At 38.7% G+C, this 20,194-nt stretch overlaps 1 long non-coding RNA gene across 1 annotated transcript; it reads left to right on the top strand.

The window, feature by feature from the left end:
* The first annotated feature begins 4,042 nt into the window (after positions 1-4,042).
* LOC134416765 (uncharacterized) lies at positions 4,043-18,637 on the top strand. The gene is made up of 3 exons (XR_010027375.1): positions 4,043-4,170; positions 13,747-13,911; positions 18,531-18,637. It is a non-coding gene; the product is annotated as an uncharacterized LOC134416765 (long non-coding RNA).
* Positions 18,638-20,194: the final 1,557 nt, after the last annotated feature.

The following is a 20,194-nucleotide window of genomic DNA, read 5'->3' as shown; positions in this document are numbered from 1 at the left end:
AGTCAGAGGCAGCTGGGAAAAACACTCTCATACAGAACTGATCTGAGGCTATGAACTGTCACAGACTAATTGCACCCATGTGATTGATCCCTATAGGCACAGATGGACTCTCCCCTCCCAGACACTGATATGTGTCCCCAAAGGAAACAGGCATAAATTGAATGAGATTAATCAGCCTGTGTCACAGAAAGCTCAATGAGACTTCCATGCAAAGGGAAACGCGCCTTTAATCCATCTGAGCCAAGTATGATTAAGAAGCATGAAGAAACGGCTAAAACTCTGGTGTAATGGTATTTGAGTGAAGGTATCACTCTGCTTTCACACCCTGACTTTTGGCTATTTAACTGTGTAATTTTCTGTTTGCATAGCCCATTGCTGGAGAACATGTACTGACTCTGGCTATCAGCAAGGAATACAGCTAGGACCAGTGAACAAAAAAATTGTAACTGGTTGCTATGGTTCATTTTGAGTCCATCTACAGAATATGTGGGACCAGATTTCATTACAGTTATCTCAGGAGACACCTGAGAGCCCCCGGGCTTGGAAATGATGTTTGAGCTCTGCCCAGGATAAGGGTACCTGTGGGCATTCTGCCTTCTCCCAGCTGACCTCCACAAGGAACAAAGCCCACTGCTGACTGACAGCCAAAATGAGACATCAATCACAACAAATTGTGCAGATCCTCAATCCTACCCTTTCTTAAAGGGAAAAAAAAATGAACAAAATTAACATGAAATTACTAAAACTCCACTGAGATGAACAGAATAGTTGCAAGCTCAATAAAATTGTTCAGAAAGTGGCTTGGAATTTTTTTGCCATCTGACATCTTCATATTAAAAGAATGACATCTTCATTTATGTCAATCTTTTGTTCAGTTTTGGTTTTTCATACAGAAAATCACCTACAGAGAAATCAGTATAAATGGAAAAAAAAAAGGGGGTTGCCAAAACCCACCTAGGCTTCTTTTTCAAAACAGGTTTGATATTATTTTTAACTAAACCAGGATAATCTTTTACAATATCTACAATATCTGTCAAAAGAAACTGTAACCGAATTCTCCTCTCTTTCAGAATCTATATAGAAGAACTAAATTTGTTCTGTAATGGTTAGACTTCTAACCATTAGATTCTACATTCTAAATTCTACATTATCTTCACAGGCAAAAAAGATGTTGAAATATAGACTTCTTTAAACTAAAAGGTGTTGGAAAATGCAGATAGGCATCTAATGACATGCCGAATGACATCCAGATACACAATTCTAAGGACAGGGGTAAGATCCTTTTGCTCAGTATTTCAGGACCAGCTAGCACTTCATACTGCACCTGACACAGGGGATCCTGCATTCTGTGAGTATTTCAGCTCCCTGTGGTGATGCCATGCACTTTGCAGCATTTATTATTGAGGAGGAAATGGGGAGTCAGAGGCTGCATCTTTTGCAGAGTGAGGGGTGAAACCAATCCATCCATTTGTCCCTTGAACCCAGCAGCCACAGCATCTCAGGACAGGCTCTGTCAAATGTGGCTGTGAAGCAATTCCTGAAGCTGCAACTCAGTGTTAGCTCTTTTTCTCAAGCAGATGATCCTTTGACTATAAAAACCTATGGTTTCTGCCAGCTAACGTAGGAAATCCTTTCCTTTAAGTCAGTGGTGTCTGTGCAGTGAAATTGAAAGTCTGGATCCAAACACAGCTGATGACTCACTTGGGAAACTGCTACAGCCGCACATAGCAGCACTTGTAATACCAGCCACCTTCTTTCTTTTTGGAAAAAAATCCCAACATTTCACATGCAAAAAAGAAAGCAGATTCTCCTTAATTTATGTTACTGAGGTCTATATTCACTGTTGTCTTTTTTCCTCATAGTGAGCCTTATTACTCTAAACTCTGAAGGTGAAAGAGTAAGAAGTCATTCCCACACTCATGCTATGAATACATATTAAATTAAGTGCAAATATAATTCTTACAGTGGATGTGCATTTGGTTTGTATTAATTATACCTCTCTACATCTGCCACTCAGTTAGCTCCCAATATAGCCACACAGCTCCAGCAGCACACAACCAAAAGGAGAAAATAAATCATCACTCTAATGAGAGTCCAGACCTCCATTAAAGAATTTGCTAGAAAAAATATAAAAATAATTCAATCTGGAACAACTCTGGAATAAAAGAGAATATTTCAGTATGTATTGAAACATGACCTAAAAATGCCAGTAAAGCACTCTTCTTTTTTCTATTATTTGAACTGTGAGAAGTCTCTGTACTCTCCAGAGTAAAAATATGTTTTTACTCATGGTAAAATCACAGCATGTGGATTTTTCATTGTGCTATATTTTATCTTGCTGAACCTCAGATTTTTAAATTGTCAGTTTCATTTATAAAACATCAGAATCTACTAAAAAAGTGTTCAAAATATCAACAATTTTCCTTTAAGTATATGACCTCAAGAGCACTAATTAATCAATGTCAATCTTTCTGACCAAGATCTTATCTCTTGAGAGAGTGTGTGTGTTCTAAGATATAAGTACAGGCTGTTTCTAATCAGCTTGGCTTGAGGATAATATAGAGATGGAGGAAAAGGGAGAAGCTTTCTATGTATAAAAGACAAAAACTGATAATATGCATCATAAATCCACATTTTTCTGTATTTGTGAGCTATCAGCTTGTTCTGAGATTCTGACTTTACACTGATTGCAAATAAGCACACAACTGCAGAAGTTCCAGCTTTCCAATTGCTATTGTAAGGAAGTCAATTGTCCTACATATGTAGGGCAGCCCTGGATGGGAGTGAGATATTTGCATCCCTACTTGTGACTTTCTGAACATTGCATGATGAATGACGGTTCGAGGAATCACTCACAGCTGTTTGCTTGCTTGCTTTTGAAAAGAGAAGGCGTGTTTGACACTGTTGTTATCTCTGCAACATAGCTGCAAAGCAATTCCAAGAAGCAAGATAAATTACCTTTTAAGAGATAGTACATTCTTCTGTGCAATACACAGAAGACAAGTCACATTTCAGCTTTAAATTAGCTTATGAAACCCATCTTTTAGTTATGATAAGTAAAATTTTTAACTGCAGAAACACAACAAATTAGGAGGAGGCTACAATCACTTCTTAAGGGTTTAAAAAATTACAAGTATGAATTTGGCTTTTGGTTGCTTTGTCACATGTGTCACATGTGTGATGTGTCATTTCTGGTCATACAAAGTAGGTATGAAATACTGCAACGTAACCCTGAACTCAAGGAAAGAAACCATTAGACAAAGTATAATGTGGCTTTGCAGTAAACCAAATAATCACATCAAAAAATATCACAGGGTTCATTCTTGCTAAAGTAAGTGCTATTGGCTCAACAGTAATTTCAAATTACTGATATGGCATAAACTTGATAACACTGAAAAAATCCCCCAGTGTTCTGTACAGGATATCCAATTGATTTTGTGTTTTCCGTCATTTGTTTAAACAGAGTGGCTTACTTTTGCCCAGATAAGCAGCAGTTTCAGGTGTACAAACAGCAACACAACTGAAAGGAGCCTTATTTGCAAAGGGGTAGCAGCCAGTACGCATTGGACTAGGTCAATATATCCTTTCCAAGTTACCTTCTTATTCAAAAGAGTTCTGGTTACATCCTGAGATTATCACAAAGGAAAGAGGGATAGATTCCAAAGTCATTCAGAACCTGGGGTTAAGGAACGCAATCAACACATACATTGTTTGATGTTCATACAATAAAAACTTGGAGTGCAAGACAGAAACTCACTCTCCAAAAAATCAACAAGAGATCTTCAACTATAATGCCAAGAATGTGAAATTCATGCTTTGCTTATGTGTAGTTACAGTGAATGTTTTAGTGAACAAAAGCAACCGCCCAGAAACCAGCTGTGTGCATGTTTTTATCCCTAAAACAGCTGCTGCATTTGACTATGCCACTAAGAGAGAAAGAGTCTCCTCCTCTCCCACTGGCCACTATATTAAGTAGTTTGCTGTAATTGCAACAGAGCACTTGGCAGTGGCAGGCATGGTAACAGCATTAATAAAAGTAGGAGCTGTTTTCACAGTTGCACGTCTCACAGTCTCTCTCGTGTGTGAAACCACGTTCGGTGTAGACAAACGGGATATCCACGGCACGGACGACTGCGCGTTGTGACAGAACAAATGCGCTCAGCAAAGGGGGTGAGCACAGGCAGTATAGAAGTTAAGTAATTAGGCAGTAAGAAAATATGCAAGTATGAGGATTACTGAAATCACTACTTATGTATTTCGTGTTTCAGATCTCAGTGTTGCACTAATAAAAAATAATAACTTTGAGGGACTGTTTCAATTTAAATACGCATGCCTCAGTGCATGACAAATAATGTGTCTGTATGCATGTTTAGATAGATTTTTCCTTACACCTTCATCTGTAGGGAAGGAATGAGTCAGAGTAACCAGCATATAGCTCTATCTGTACCTGTCTATTCCCAAAATATCACAACAAATATTTCAGGATCTTTTCAACTGACAGAAGTAAAGGTCAGGGTCATAGCAAAGGGCAGTTTGTGGAGGAGGAGATTAGCATTTCTCTAAGTGATTTCTTCTTCCATCTACTTTTTTATATCCTCTGTAAACAGTCCTCTAATTTCAAACACATTTTTTGAATTCTGCAGAGAAGTCAGTTCTAAAAAGGTATCATCAAAAAAACCCTGTTTTTCTTGGCTCATTCATCAGCTATCCTGTCTTTTCTAGTATAGATATGGGTGGGAGAAAGCATATGTGTGTGTGTATATTCTGTATATAAACAAATATCGGTGTAGCCTCAATTTAGCATTCTGTACTCACACATTACTTATGCAAAGGTATTGATTGGAGAGCTTTGTTACTAGGATTTTTTTAGCTTCTGTTTCATTGAAAAATAATTATTTAATAGATTGATTAGATTAGCATTTTTCTGTTTTATCTGACTGGTAGGCTAATGCCAAAAGAAAGTTCCAGGTGCTCAGCTCCTTTACAAAATAGATCTTAATTTTGCATATCCAAACACAGGGCAGCTCTCCAGCATCCCACACACACAATGAATTCTCCTCTTTTAAGCATCTTTAAACTGTGTGCTAGGTCATCTCTGAATTCATACAGACTGCATCCCCTTTTCATTTATTTTTAAAGATTGCCTTTAGATCAGACCTTGGTAAATGGCTCTGTGGAAGGGTGACCTCTCCACTGCCACCCTCTGCCTTATCACTATCCAGCAATAACCATCTGCTTCTAAAACAAAATTAAATGCAGTGTTTCCTAAAGGCTGTGACATAGAATGCTGATTTCATTTGTGGTTTGGCAAGCAGTTTTCCAGGTTTCAGACAAAATTCCTCAGTAAATAGTTTTCTTTCTCTCTCTCAATGCGTGGCCAAAAAGCTTTAAAAAATTTGATTCTTAATAGCCTTTCAGTTCAGGTCTTCACCTACCATTTTGCAAAATGAAGACAGACAGGGAAAACAGAACCAGTGATCTGACAGCAACTCATAGGCTTCTCAGACAGGTATAATTTATTCCCATTCAAGCTGCTGCCACCAGCTGCATTCAGCCCCATCCTTGCCTGGCTCTGTGCATGTAGGCACAGCTGCTGACAGACACTGAATAAGAGACTGGAGGGGCCAGGGATGCTGAGGAAGAGAAGACTCCAGAAGCACCAGACCTGGCCCAGCACTGGCCATCAGCACTCTTGAAACAGCCATAATCCATCCACCCTGCTGGCACACCAAATGGTGGGGCTGCTCCCCAAACTCCTCCCTGACAGCACCTGTGCCGTTTCCTTGCCCCAGGAATGTGGACTGCGCCCTGCCTGCTCATGTTCCTGAGGGCTCTTGGGGAATATTTCATTCAGGCCTCCCCCAGTTTTTAGCCCTGCACTGTCTTCAACAATTGATCAGTGCTAAGCCCACAGAAAGCTCCAAACAGAGCAGTTAAGGCACAGCCCAAGGGTGTAAGAAGATTTCTCTGCACAGCTTGGACTGCACATGGGACAAAATGCATAAACATGCTGAAACACCTAGCCTAGAAAGGAAAGGAACAGACTATATCAGCTTAAAATTAAGACATGCAGAGTAGCTTGGAAATTTTCTCCTGATTTCAGGCAAAAAGGTAAGAATTCAGGACTTTCTCTCCCCACATGGTTTTTGGAGAGAACAAGGAGGGCAACTATAAAGAGGTAGAAGTCAGTTCTGGAAATGAGTTTCTGCGTTGTTTGGCCGACTTTCAAAGGATCTGATCATTTTAATACTGTATGTATTAAACTGTTCTGTTAATGATGTGTTAAGGCAGTCATGGATTTACTAGAGGTTCTAGGCAGATCAAGGTTACATCTTCCCCACTGGGCATACAAAATCTTGGACAGACATCATTTAGCTATCATTTCAATCAAGGAAAACATAGTAAGTCCTTTCTAAAGCTGAATGAATTATTAACATCAATTGTCCTTTTGTTGCACATAATTTCTGCTAGAAGGATGACTCCAGGAGTGTTTCACTGCAAATTTTTCATAGCTTTTTCATCTCTGGTTGCCTTGGTGCATGGCCCTATACTTATACTATTCTCTACGGCCTGGAGAAACAGCCAAAGGCATTTTGAATCATTTCACATTCAGAAGGAGTGGCCTTTTCCAGTGGGCTAAAACTACATAGTTTTAGCCCACTGGAAAAATGAAGGTTGAAACCTACTTGTTAGCCACAAATTTTGCTGTTCCACTGAAAGAGGATGGGTTTGAGCTTTTGAGCCTGCAACATCACCATTAATAATTTACTGAAGACAGCAATCCTGTATCACCCATCAAACAATTTAGGCAAAAAAAAACGCCGGTAAATTTCCTGCAGAGGTAAAAGGACACATCACAGGCTATCAGTGGTCTCCTCCAGATGTTGTTAGAGAGTCGCATGGATACACAGAATAAAAAGGCAAAATGGATTCTGCTTTTTAGTCAAGTTCTTAGGAACTAAGATCATTAGTTTAATTCTATGTTCAACCATAAAATCAGCCTATGCTAGCATTTAGATAAGCAGGATCTTTTACTATTTACCTTGAAATATTAAGAAATGCATTCCTAGCATGAGGAAAATCCTATACAGAGAGCAGGACACCAGCACATATGGAAAGGCAGGTTTCTCATAGTTGCACACTGGCAGAAAGAAGAACTGTGCCCTTGTCTCAGCTGTATCACTGCTTTGCTGGGTAACCATGAAGTCATTCCCTTGTCTTCTACCACAGCTTCCTCCTCAGAAAAGTATAAATAATAATTTCAGGCTTCTTGGGAAAAAATTTTGAAATCTATGGGTAGAGAGCATTGTGTAAGAGCAGGGTATTACAGGTAATTTATGTCTTGTTCAGCTGTGTACATACTGGTCGAAGGTCCCCTACAGCAGTGATCACAATAAACACTACACCCTTGGCAGTTAAAGCACTTCTCTTGGATTCACTGCCCAAACTCTTGCTCCAATTCCCCAGTCTCCAGCAGCTTAAAGGCAGAAGATCCATCCCAAGTTCTGGCCCATTCTAGAGCTGGGCCTCTCTTCATAAGTCCTGTGTACCCCAGTGCCCAACCTCCACTGGCTTGAGTGCTTCCTTTCTCATTCCCACACTCCATTATGTGACATAATGTCTCACAAGATCCATTCCTTGTTGTGTCACCTGGGCAGTGATTCCCACTGGACTACCTGCACTGCAGCAGCCAGAGTAAAAACCTCTTCCTCACTCTCTCTGTTGAGGGCTGGCACAGTTTAGTAAAAAAAAAAAAAAAAAAAGAAGAAGAAAGAAAATAAATAGCAAAGCAGCAATGTATTTTCTTGTCTGGAAGCACAGCATTTGATAAGGAAGTGCATGACTATAAGCTGCTGACAGCAAACTGGATGAATGCAGATTTGCACAGATCTCCAAGCAAGCACTCACTCTGTCAAACTTGGTTCCCCACCCCATGAGAAAAGCTTTTCAAAATAAAGAGCACTCCCAAATCCAGTAAAGTTCAAAAGTATCACTGAATTAAAGGGTTTAATTAATTAAACAGGATGGTTTGCATATCTGACCATTTTTATGTGAATTTGAGTGGAGGGGTGGGCACCAGCCACCCCAAAGACAATGGCTTCATTAACAATGTTAGAAATTTGCAGTGTTAGGATGAAGCCAATCTGGTTTACCTGAAAAATAATTTCAATAATGCACAGGATAAAGCCTTGAAATTGCCATAGAAAATACTCTGGGGAGCTCAAAACCGATGTAATAATTAGTCACAGTTTCATTAGGTTTTTCCCTAAAGTTTGGTCTCCCTTTTAAACTACTACCCTTCATACGACACAGCTTAGTCACTAACAATTGAAAATTAATTATAGGTCTGATCTAAAAAAATTAAATCTTCCATCCTGTCTTTATTAACTCCCAAGGCAATTTCTTTCACTTCTTTTCACCATAATCTGTTTTCAGCCCTACATCACCACTACCTTCAGAACTGTCATTTTACTAACACAGCATTTACATTATTTTGATTCATAACACAACATCACAACAGAATCATTCTTGGTGGTAGGTCTGTGCTGCCCTCCTCCCTATTTTTTTTTAAATCAAAACAATCCTTTACCATAGCAACTTTTCTTGGCTGACTCCTCAATCCAATAACTTGTGAGCAGCAAAGACTTGACAACACTGATCAGACCACACTGTCTCTGTGCCAAATTGAAAGGCCACTCCTCTTTGGAACAGTGAATGCAATCCCAAAGTTACAGGATGAAGCTGTTGCAGGTCTCCCAGAAAGCTTGTATTCTTCAGAAAGTTACTGAACATTAAAAGTGGGCTGTGCCAAAACTTTCAGAACTTAGAAGTAACTCAAGGGAGCAACTCCTCCCTAGCCTTTTAATTTATGATAGGAAAGGAAGAGCTATCAAAGTTTACAAACTTTTCATAAACCGATTAAGGAAAAAAGTGTTTAACTCAAAAAGTATCAGACAAGGAACAAAAGCTGCCAGAAGTCATGCTGAACCAACTTCTTCCAACAATACTTTTGTTACTGCCAGCTTGACAATAGATTTTAAAGTACATGTGAAAGGAAGAGCCTCTCATTTAATAACAGTTGTTATTTCTCATATCTAATCATAACTTTCACAATACACCTTATGTAAAAATATCACTATATTATATTTTCCTTCTAAAGTTTTCTACATAAATTTTCTTGTGACTTAAAGTTATATATTAAAAAATATAAGAATAATTTCAATATTCATACTTATGTTTTCATACTGCTAAACCTTATCAAAGCTAAAATGCAAGGAAAGGGGCTTTGATTGTTATTGAAAGATTTGAAAATTATTGAGAATTATTAATTGTATCTATAGTATCATAATTAGAAATAGCACTGAGAGTCTCAGTAAGTCATCCCATACTTCCAAATCAGCACACTTAAAATAGTTTTAAATTATTTTTATTCTGAAAAGCTTGTATTTTCCAATTAATTTTTGGTCAGAAATGTCATCATTAGTCCCTGATTGCAAACCAACAACTTCAAAAAAGATTTTACCTGCCATTAGTAAATAAATATTCAAGAATGCAACATTTCAATGTAGCCAAAAATCTGTGGAGATTATTAAAAGCGAGTCATTTTGAAAAGGAAGTAATTACTATGTAAGCATAATAAACAATAACAGCACATAAACACAGAATCCTATAAATTGTATGGCAAAAAGTGGTAGGGTTTTTTTACTGGTAGGATCTTAGTGATGCCACACATTTCCTATTTTTCCTGAAAATTACCAAGGTTTTGTAATTCTTTGAGGTTCAGCTTCTAGTCTTGTTGCCAGACATCTGCATGCACCAGACAAGTGCTGCAGCAGTGGTACAGATATAGTCACAGGATATGGAGCAGTCATGCTCCTTTTTAGAGCAACCTAGCTCTTACTGCTCAGGTCTACACCTGAAGTATTTGTTCTCTCCAAAGCCACGAAAAACAACAGCTGATTCACCTCCACTTCTGAAATAAGCCTTTCTGTCTATGCTCTTTTTTATAACTTACCATCTCTCCTTTGTCCTTTCCCTTACTAAGTCCCAGACTTTGCTCTTTCTACCTCTTCATTACCTCAGCTGGAAACTTCAGTTGTTCCAAGAACAACTGTCAGTCTCTTCATGATGTATCTTCCCAATGCCTCCAGATGCACCTGATAGTGACTGTTGCCCTGGTCCAGTATAGTTTCTCTTTTCACCTTTACTTTCGCTACTCAGACCCCCCACCATCATGTGTGAGAAAGTGCTTCTGCAGGGCTTGTCCAAAAATTCTCCAGGTCTCACTCTTCAATTTAATTTTCCTACCATAAACATAATCTCTGTTAGTTTGATTTTTTTCCTCCTGTGTAGCCCATGAATCCACCTCTGCCACCCCATTTGTATTGCTTATGTAGGGCTGCTTATCCACTCTTCTTTGGCAACCTGCATTCTCTCCTGTTCTTGAAATAGAAGAGATTTCTCCTGTCTTCTGTCCCAGGGAAAACTGCTCATTGCACATAGCTTGACCAAATCAGAATCAGTGTTTTGTTAATGACATCATTAACTGGTAATCATGACCAATATCAAGAACAAAACAAATAAACCATAATATTACATACCATGAAATGCTCATAAATACCCGCAAGTTTCTAAATCGCCTTCTACAAGCAATCCCAAGAAGGTCTATTGGCCTGTACACACAACAAAGGACACATTCATGCACACACACACACAGTGGAGTGTGGATCACAAGCTCTCCTCTCCTGGGAGTCCAGATACTTGCAGACACCTCCAGAGGGAGATGTGGATGCTGCCCCCATGTCCACTTCATGAGGAACCATGCTGCACCCTACAATCCACGATGCACCACCTGCACCTGGTGAAAAAGCATCCCAGAACGGTGCACATGTATATCCTGAGTTGCTGCACCCCACACCATCAGGCCCTCAGCTGGATGCAGGCTAAAAAGCAAGTTATTGCAAGCTTTATTTAAACTTTCACAACAGCATGGATCTTATTTTGACTATTTTTTATTCAGCATTTATAAGACTGATGCTTAGGTTATCAGGTCATGGATGCCTCCTCTGCAGCCTACAGAAGTCACCTTGTCCGATTATTCCTCAATTCAGTTTTGCATTTTGTATCCTTCTTCCTATAAAATGTGACAGCTGCACGGACAATGACCAATTTGGATAACGGCAAAAAGAGAAACAGGCTTCAATCTAAAACCTCAAAACTCTGTAAAGACCCAAATCCGTCAAATCTGAAACTTGTTAGAAGAATATAGTGCTTGTCACCCTTTTTTTGAGCTGTTCCAAAATGTGAATGCTGATTCATTTCAAACTGTTTTAGACATTCCAAAGTTGTTTGGAGTTGTTTTTCTCAGAATGACAATAGAGTATTTTGGAATGAAGCCTGATCTATTTTTCACAGGCTGAGAAATTAATAAACTAATTCAGTGAGAGCTTGCTCTTTTTTTTTTTTTTTTTTTTTTTGCAAACCTTATTTTGTTTGCATTCTCTATCCCTTTCTTAGTTTGTGTATATTTCTTGTTTCAAACAACCAGTAACATAAAGTCATTTGAACTCTATGTAATGGAAGTGGTTACATTTTATCAGTGCCCTTCAATCAATCCCCAATTTTATCTTAGTTCCAGCCTCTTCTCTGACCTGAGATATTCTGCATCCTCACACATGAGTACCTTTCATAAAAATCAAAGTCTTTTACTTCAGAAACCAAAAAAAAAAAAAAAGCATCTATATTTTCCCTTTTTTTGTCTGAGAAAAAAATATCACCTTAAATCCTAACTAAGACAGAATTTTATAAAAAAATAAGATATGCCTTTTTGCAACCAAAACTTGCTTAGTAAACAGCAATTGATTCCCAACTTTAATAACAGAAGAATCTTTAAACCACTAATACTGTTACCAGAAGATTATTTGTGAATCTATTAAAAAGACCTAAAATTAGGTTGATACAGAAAACATAAAAGTAATTAGCTATATAATATTCACAGGGACTTAGTTGCAGCATCTCCTGTCTGAAATATTTGCATTATATTTCTGTACCTTGCTGATTCACAGTTTAATTTCAAGCTCCAGAAGAAAGCTTATCTTCTGTCCTGTATCTTATTTCCTCTATGCGATGTCCTAAATTGCACTTGAAGTCTTGCTTCAGAATTTTTCTAAAGAAGTTACTTCATTTGTTTTGGCACTTTCTCCTTGCAATTTTTCCAGTTGTCTTCTTGCTTTCATTAATATTTTTTAAAACATGACTCAAAAAGATTCCATCACGCATTGCAGATGACAAATAGAGATTATATCCTATCAGATGAACATTTCTGCTGAGAGAGAGAAAATATGAATGATCCTGATTTCTTTGAAAATTTGGCTGCATCAGACCTAAAAAAATCAAAATCCATTAGCTCTCCCCACAACAAATGCATGTGAAAGATGGTGCTGTTGAATTAACTATGTTTCTTTCTCCGGCCTATTGTGTGCTATCTTTTCCAGCACATCTACGTAGAGCTCAGTAGTTCAGATTTAACTCAGTGCCAGTGTTCCTTTGTTGTGTTGCATGGCACTGCTACATGGAAAGGACAAGATTTTTTCCCTGCTATTATTCTCCTGGTCACAATTATAACATCCTTTATATTGAAATTACCATTTCTCCAGATGCCTTTGAGCCATTCTTCAGTCAGGGTACCCCACTGCAGCAGGGCAGACAGGCCAGTCACTGCCCCAGCAAGAGTTCACAGACCTGCAGTATTTGTGCACACACAGAAGACCCCTGCACTGCCAGCTTCTGGCTGCTGAAAAGGGATATCCTGGGAACCCTCAACTTTCTGAGAAGCAGCATTGTTTACCTGAACATGATCGCTAGGAGTCAAAGAAAGGGTGAAAAACAACAAGCTGCAAACCTGATCAGAATGTGTGAACCTAAGATTCAAGAGAAGTCCTTTCTTCAGAGTTTTAGTCTTTCTTTTCTCACAGTACAGGACCCTTCTCCCTCCTTAGTTTCAGCCCATACAAGAGACATGCAAACATTACATTTCTCAGCAGCAGACCCTGGCTCATTCTTCTATTGACTCCTATCAATGCCCACGACTACCTCTTACATATTCACAGGAAATCCTCTGTTTTCCTCTATTTATGCTCCCTGTTGTCCCACTGAGCCATGACAATTACACTTAGACCAAGAAAGGCCTCTAAGATAATCTCCCAGACATGATGTCTGATCTAGTATCTGATCTCCTAGTCTCATTGAATGGGAAGATTTTACTCACCATCTATTCAGTCACATGTTCACTGTTCCAACTGCTACAAACATTTGAAAGGCAGAAAATCCGGCAAAGATCTTTCAAAATTCCTCTCATAAAACAACTTCCCTTCACCTGATAGATTGAGAAGAGATGCTTCACACAGTCAATATTATGTTTGTGGACTCTGTTTATACTCTTATTTCAGTGCAAAGCAAAACAGATGAGAGCATAATTAAATAGAGAGTTGAAAAGCATCACAGATTACTATAAAATGATAAGAACTAAACAATTCAGCTTCTGTAATAGTAAACATGTCTATCCCATTAAAGTTCTTAGAAAGAATTAACACAATGATAGATACAATTAGTTTGCTCTTTGCAAGGATTTTTGAAAACCAAATCTCCTACAAGTGGCTCTTAAGAATATGTGGAAATCATTTGAGAGTGCATCTACAGCAGAGCTTTAATTCAAATCTTCCCCACTTTCTGTGGTTTGGGTTACAGTGTGGAGCTGTTTCAGAATGCACAAGAAGGTTTTTTTCCAGAAAGATCTAAATCAGAAGACGCAGGCATAAACCAGACTTGTGACACTTCAAATGCTACTGTGTACGTACACTCCAGACTGTATCAGAAGAATCTAGCTGAGAAGAATCTATCAGAAGAATCTAGGTGAGTACAAACTCCCAAAATGCATGAGGCACGTACATGACAGACTCCCAATTGCTTTGGTCTACAGAATTGCACACCCTGCAAAGTTCTGCTGGCTGATGCAGACCTAGTCTGGGACTCACACTCATCCTGTGAAAATTACTGTATCAAAACTTGTTTATCCCAGGATAGAATGTCCCTTTGAGGCAGTAAAAAATCATGTGACTAATCATCTCTCTTTTGGGTGGTAAGAGTAAATCCCTCAAAGCAACTTACTATACAGGGAGAACTGACTTGTCTTGGGGAATGTACAGTATGGAAACTGGTTGTGGGAAAAGACTAAGGTGGCTCAGCACACCAGTGGAGTGAAAGGACTCAAAAGGCAGCTAATGGGCACTGGGGCAGATGGTGGGGCTGGCAGAATTTGGAGAGACCCTGGAGTCTGAGGGTAAAAGTGAGATGGAGCAATGGACCTTTTTTGAGGTGTCTGTAAAACAGGAATTTAGCAATGCTTGTCTTATGGCAAACTCTCACCCCTTTTTCAGCCACAGAATAGAGGAGGAGGAGGAAGAGGAGGAGGGGAAGGAGGCAGGAATTTGCTGTTTGTGCAGCAAGCTCTCCCCTTACAAACACTCCTTGTGTCCTTTGGCATAGGCAAAGCTGTTGGCTACTTACTACTGCTGGCTACTTACTACTCTGCTGAGCAGCAAGCTGTCCCTGTCTGTCTTGAATGAGACACCCAAAGAACTAAGTTCTTCTCTGGTGCACCAGCTTACAAGCTGCCTGGCCAGCCTTCCTGACTGAGACAGGCTCCAACTGTGCCTACTGTGACTCCTCTCTGCCTGCAGCCATATCCTCAACAGTTTAGAGCTCTAACATTTTGATGAGGCTAATTGCAACCATCAGAGGTGACAAGTGTCCTGAGACAGTTCACTGCAATCAGATCGTATCTAGCAGCTAGTCTAAAGGAGAGAGGCTGAGAAAAAAGTATGCAAGGTCAACAAGCACACCAAGCACCCCTAATACCAAGAATTTCCAAAAGTTCTCTAATTGTTATCCTTGCATTTCTTATACTTAAAATACACTTCTCTTCAGTCATTCTCAGAAAAAAAAAAAAATGTTCTCAAGACTATAGTCTTATCTTGCACATTTCCCTGGTATTTTCTGCTCTTTGGGTGTCACCTGGCAATGCACCCTGACCAGCAATCTAAAAAGAGAATTCCAGGTAGTGTTTACACTGGCCCTTTCCTGCAGCTCTCTTTTTCCCCTCTGGTACAGCTTCTCCGTGTGCAGCATCAAATTACCATGTTGTTTTTCTACTGCCATATTGTATTGCAGCCATACAAACTATCTGCATTTAGGCCCGTTTCAATATTCCTTCAGAAGTCAATATAAACAATAGTAATCATCACACTTTTCAATAATAATTCTCTATAAAAGATTTCACTAACTGCCTACACATGCTTTGGATTTCAGCCTCGTGACTCTGTGATTATTCACAGAAAATATTTTACATCAACTCAGTATACTGTCTCACTGCTTAGAGAGAGAGACAGCAGTTGAAACAGGTCTGTGAAAAACAAGAGAATTTGTTTTGATGAGACTAACCAAGAAGCTTGGCTGAATGTCCTACATCAGAATCTTTGGCACATCTCCTCTACTTTGAGGTCCTGTGACATCAGTTATTTTTTGTTTACTGAATATCTTGATAAACCAAGGTTTATTTCCTGCAGTAGTTATTTCAGTAGGCTTGCTTCAGTGAAAACAAAGGTAGAACTTGTACTTAGTGTGCTGTGTTAGGTTCCCTCATGCTCTTTCTCTCTCTTGCTTCCTCTCTATTTTTAACGTCTCCTCTTGCTGCCTGTTCACTGAAGAAGCATAGCCAATTGCAAGGTAGCTTGCTTGCTAGCATTTGAAAAAGCAAACCTGGCTGCTCTCCAAGATTTCTTATTTTCACTTACCTGGAACATTGCTTTAAACAGAACCACATGTATTTACTGGTAGGCAACCCAATAATTTCATTCTCCGCAGGAATTTTGGGATGCATACATTAATAGTATAAGCATGGGGAAAAAAGTTATTCTGAATGAGAAACCTAGTGTTTACAAAAGTAGTGTTTGATACTTCAGGGTGGAATTTGGTTTCATTCCCCAGCATGTTAAATCATAACTAGGCATGTGTGATTTAATATAGCAGAGAGATTTCCTGATTTGTTTTTAATTGCCAGTATACACAGACTGCATTTTCAGCATGAGTTATTTTTATTTGAGATGAAAGAAAATGAGAACAATAACAAAGTCTTCATGAGAAAATACTTTTCTGCAGCACATCATTTTGACTCTGCCTTGCAAAATGTGAGTTTCAAGATGTCAAGATGCCCAGAAAAGGAAAGCATCTGCCTAAGGTCCCAGATCAAGACAGGATTTAAGCACAGCTCTAAATTCAATGTGACTTAAATAGAGGCTTTTTTTAAACACATAACTCAAAGTCTTATAAATCATACATATTTAGTAAATATATTTATTAGTTACTGTTGATTGTAATGGATTCACTAATAACAGAGCCAAGTGTAACATATACCCAACATGGTTCCCATGACATGCTGAAAGCTAAATTTTATTCTGTATATGCCCTATGGCTAAAGGTAGCTTGTTAGAAAGGGAATTGGCATTTGTTCATTCTCAGCCCTTCATCTGTATTAAAAGACTCACATCCTACTGTAACATTTTCATTTGCAACCCCTTCAGGCCAATAAAAAGCATAATCATTTTCCTACCCAGTAACTGCATGGACATCAGCTTTAATTTCAGCACATTTTTCTCTTCCTAAACCTTTTTGTCTCGTAACAGCTGGTCAATATATTTCTTCATTATGCCCCTTTTTCCAAAAACAGCCATGCCATGCTCCCAGTAATATACCTTCTTGACAACACCTTCATCCTAATTGTTTCATCCTTTGTAATTTTATGCACATCCTACTGATGGATGCAGGATGTCTGGGAGGCATACATTATAGATTCTATTTCCTCCACCATATTTATCCAGTTCCTGTGCAAAATACCTGCTATCTGCAACACATTATAAAGTCTAGAAAGCCTTTGATTAAAGTTGCCGGTATGCTGGACTTTGATAGAGTTTGTATTTGCAAATAAAATTCTGCTTAATTTTCCCCAGAGCTTTTCAAATGTATGTACAAAAGCCTTGTTTATCCATTTGATCCTGGAGATAAGCAGCAGTTCTAACATGCTTTAGTGAATGTGTCTGAAATTGTTTCAAAACAGTTGTGGACTGTTATCAAACAATTTCTTCAGATAATCCAGAAACAATCAATAAACTCCATGAGTTTTTGATATTCTGGCCAGTCAACACAAAGCTATGTGCTCGGACAAGCACCAGCTATAGCTACCTATATGACTGATTTTTAATTAATCGCTGTGAAATCTAGATAATATCTATCGCATTTATGTGTCCTGTGACAAAGTGAAGGATTAATCCACAGCAGTTATTAAAGTTACAAACTGCATTCCCAGGAAGCAGTGTATCTTCTGAAGCTGCTCTTTCAAAAGCCTACTTATTCAAAGTAATTCTGCATACTAACCCATGGAACTTTTTCAGTGCCCTCTCCTTCATGCTTTAGAAGTGCTTGAACTCTTCCAGTTCTGGACATAAGAACTCTGGCATATTTGTTAAAAGAAATATTACACTGCTAGCAGGTTGGGCATGTTAACACTGCAAAGAACCTACTAGCTATTGTCATCTTTCTCAATGACCTTTTTCCTTGCTTATGACAAATCAGAGATGATGTTTAAATTAAGGCAAACAAGAAAAATAAAATTTCCATAAAAGTGCTAAAAGACTGTCCCTTTTGACTAATGGGTCAAATACTCTCACTGGTCATATCCCCAGCAGAGAGAGAAGTAATCTTATACAATTAAGAAAAAGGTAACAAATTAATATAGGCCAAAATTACACTACAATAGCTCTTTAGGACATAATTAACCTGTCTGATTTTCTGAATCAGAGTCATAATTAAGATGTTCTTAATCACCTCTTTTAGTTAGTGAAGAAAAATTATGTTAAGACCAAATGAACTGGAGATTATATCTAAAAAAACTAATAAAAATTATGAAACTGAGTGATTGGTGAAAAACATGCATCTATATTTTAAACCATTTTTAGAAACATGTTATAGATAATTATCATTTAAATATTACAATACCTAAAACCCCCCATCCTCTTCCTACCTTCCCTTCAGGCTAGCCACCATTAGTGTAATTGGCTGATTTTCTAAATGCATCCTTCCTAGGAGGAATGTTAAGGTAGATGATCTGAAGGAGTGGAGTATGAATGGCTCTCCAAATAATTTCAAGGGAGGATCTCTATAACCACAGAGCAGCACAGAGCAGCACAGAGCAGCAGAAGTCGATGACTTCTCTACCAGAGACTGACAAATGCAAACTCTGTGGGGAGAGAAGGTGGCTGTGCAGGGAACTCTCAAGGACCCATGAAAGTAAGGACAAAAAGCACGGGGAGCCAGAGGAAGTACTGAGTTCAGGCAGGAAGCTGAGGTGGTCCTTTGAACCTTGACTGTTACTGAGCCATCAGAGTTCAGACTGAAAGAATTCTGTGCATCCTTTGCAGGCCTGATGAGAGTGTTGTCCTTTCTTCCTCTCCTGTGACAAGGACAAGTTATATCTCCTCCTCTTTGCTGTGTATAAAGAAAATGTTGAGGAACCGTGTAAAAATCTCCGAGCAATTATTTTGATTCTTGTGTTCATGATAGCAAAAAGGGCCCTGAATGCTCTCATGGGTTCTGCAATCTGTCCCCTGCTGCATCTCTGGGGTCTGGCTGCCTATACCTAAAGACAGCTACATTTTGGTGCAGCGGTGTCTCTGGTCAAACTATTGGGAAAGAGCTGTGAGAGGCCTCCATGGGGCCTCCATTCCTTGCCTTGTGAGATGCCTTCAGGCTTAGGCCCTTGCTTCTAGCTGTTGCTTTAGAGCTTTATGAATATTTGTGCCTAGATCCCATAACTATCTTCTCAAACTGAAGACAGATAAAATACTCTGCTTTTAAGACAAACCTCAAGGTGCAGTAGCTAGATTAAGGAGAACACTCAGACTGAGGACTCATCTCCACATGAATGGAGAATTTCTTGACCTCTAGCTAGTGGTTAACCCAAATACCTCCAAATGAAACTCAAAGCATTTCTGTCAGTAGAGAAAGGTGTGGCAATACATAAGGCCAGACACCATACCTCTTGAAGTCATGAGGGAGAAAAGAGACCATAAAAACAAGAACTTCTCAGGGCTCCTTTCTGGATTTGTTTTATTCAAATTATCCACAACATAAGTCGATATACATTTTTGTTTGTTGGCAGGGTGTTAGATGTGTGGTAGACAAAAACATAATACCTGTTTGTGTAATAACCCACTCAGAACTGAGTAGCTACCTCTCAACATGCACACTCACCTCACCCCCATTTTTCCACCTCTTTGATCCCTGAAAATATTTACTTTATACTGAAAGCCAAAACCTCCTTCTACCCAACTAAACTAACAGCTGCACAAACTTCTGAGAAACAGCTCTGAAGTCTTTTTCTACCAAAAAAATAATAAAAAAAAAAAAGCCCAACTTGATCTGTTTGGTAAGAATTATTCTCTATAAACTTGTCTCTGTTTATGAATCTGTTCCCTTCTGGAAATATAGGCTGCATCTCCTTGTTTGGTTGTAAAGGGCTTCTGTGTGATGAATCATTTCCATATATGAGATGTATCGAAAATTGGCTTAACACTTTGGATCAGCAGCTACAAGTTTAAGTCTGACTGGGTGCTTAATACTTTATACTTTGGCCTGTATTGTATATGTTTTGAACTACTACAGAGACAAAGATAAAAATGAAAAAAAAGCAATCACTTCAGTATGTTCAATGGCATATTTAAGTGGGCAAACTGATTCCAAATAACTAAGAGTAAAATGAGGGTGTTCAGTGCATTCTGAGCATAAATGTCCATGTCCACTAAAGTCTCTTAGGCCCGGTGCCTGAAAACAAGGCTGTGCTATCTCAATCAGCCAAAAAAAAAGAAAAAGAAAAAGAAATCCCTGAAATGGCTGAGGGACTGACTAAAAGCCTCTATATTTTGCAGCAGACAAAAAGGAAAAGAAAACCAAGATGTATCAGGAAACATGGAGAACTGAAACAAGGGATGGTTATTTTTGGTGGTTACAACAGAATTCCCACTAGCAATTTACACTTTGAATTTAATAACATAAATATAAAGCATTCATGCAGTTTCATCTGCTA

Source organism: Melospiza melodia, chromosome 3 (genome assembly GCF_035770615.1).
Source record: "Melospiza melodia melodia isolate bMelMel2 chromosome 3, bMelMel2.pri, whole genome shotgun sequence".
Classification (NCBI taxonomy): Eukaryota; Metazoa; Chordata; class Aves; order Passeriformes; family Passerellidae; genus Melospiza; species Melospiza melodia.
This window is presented reverse-complemented; position numbering and strand designations above follow the sequence as displayed.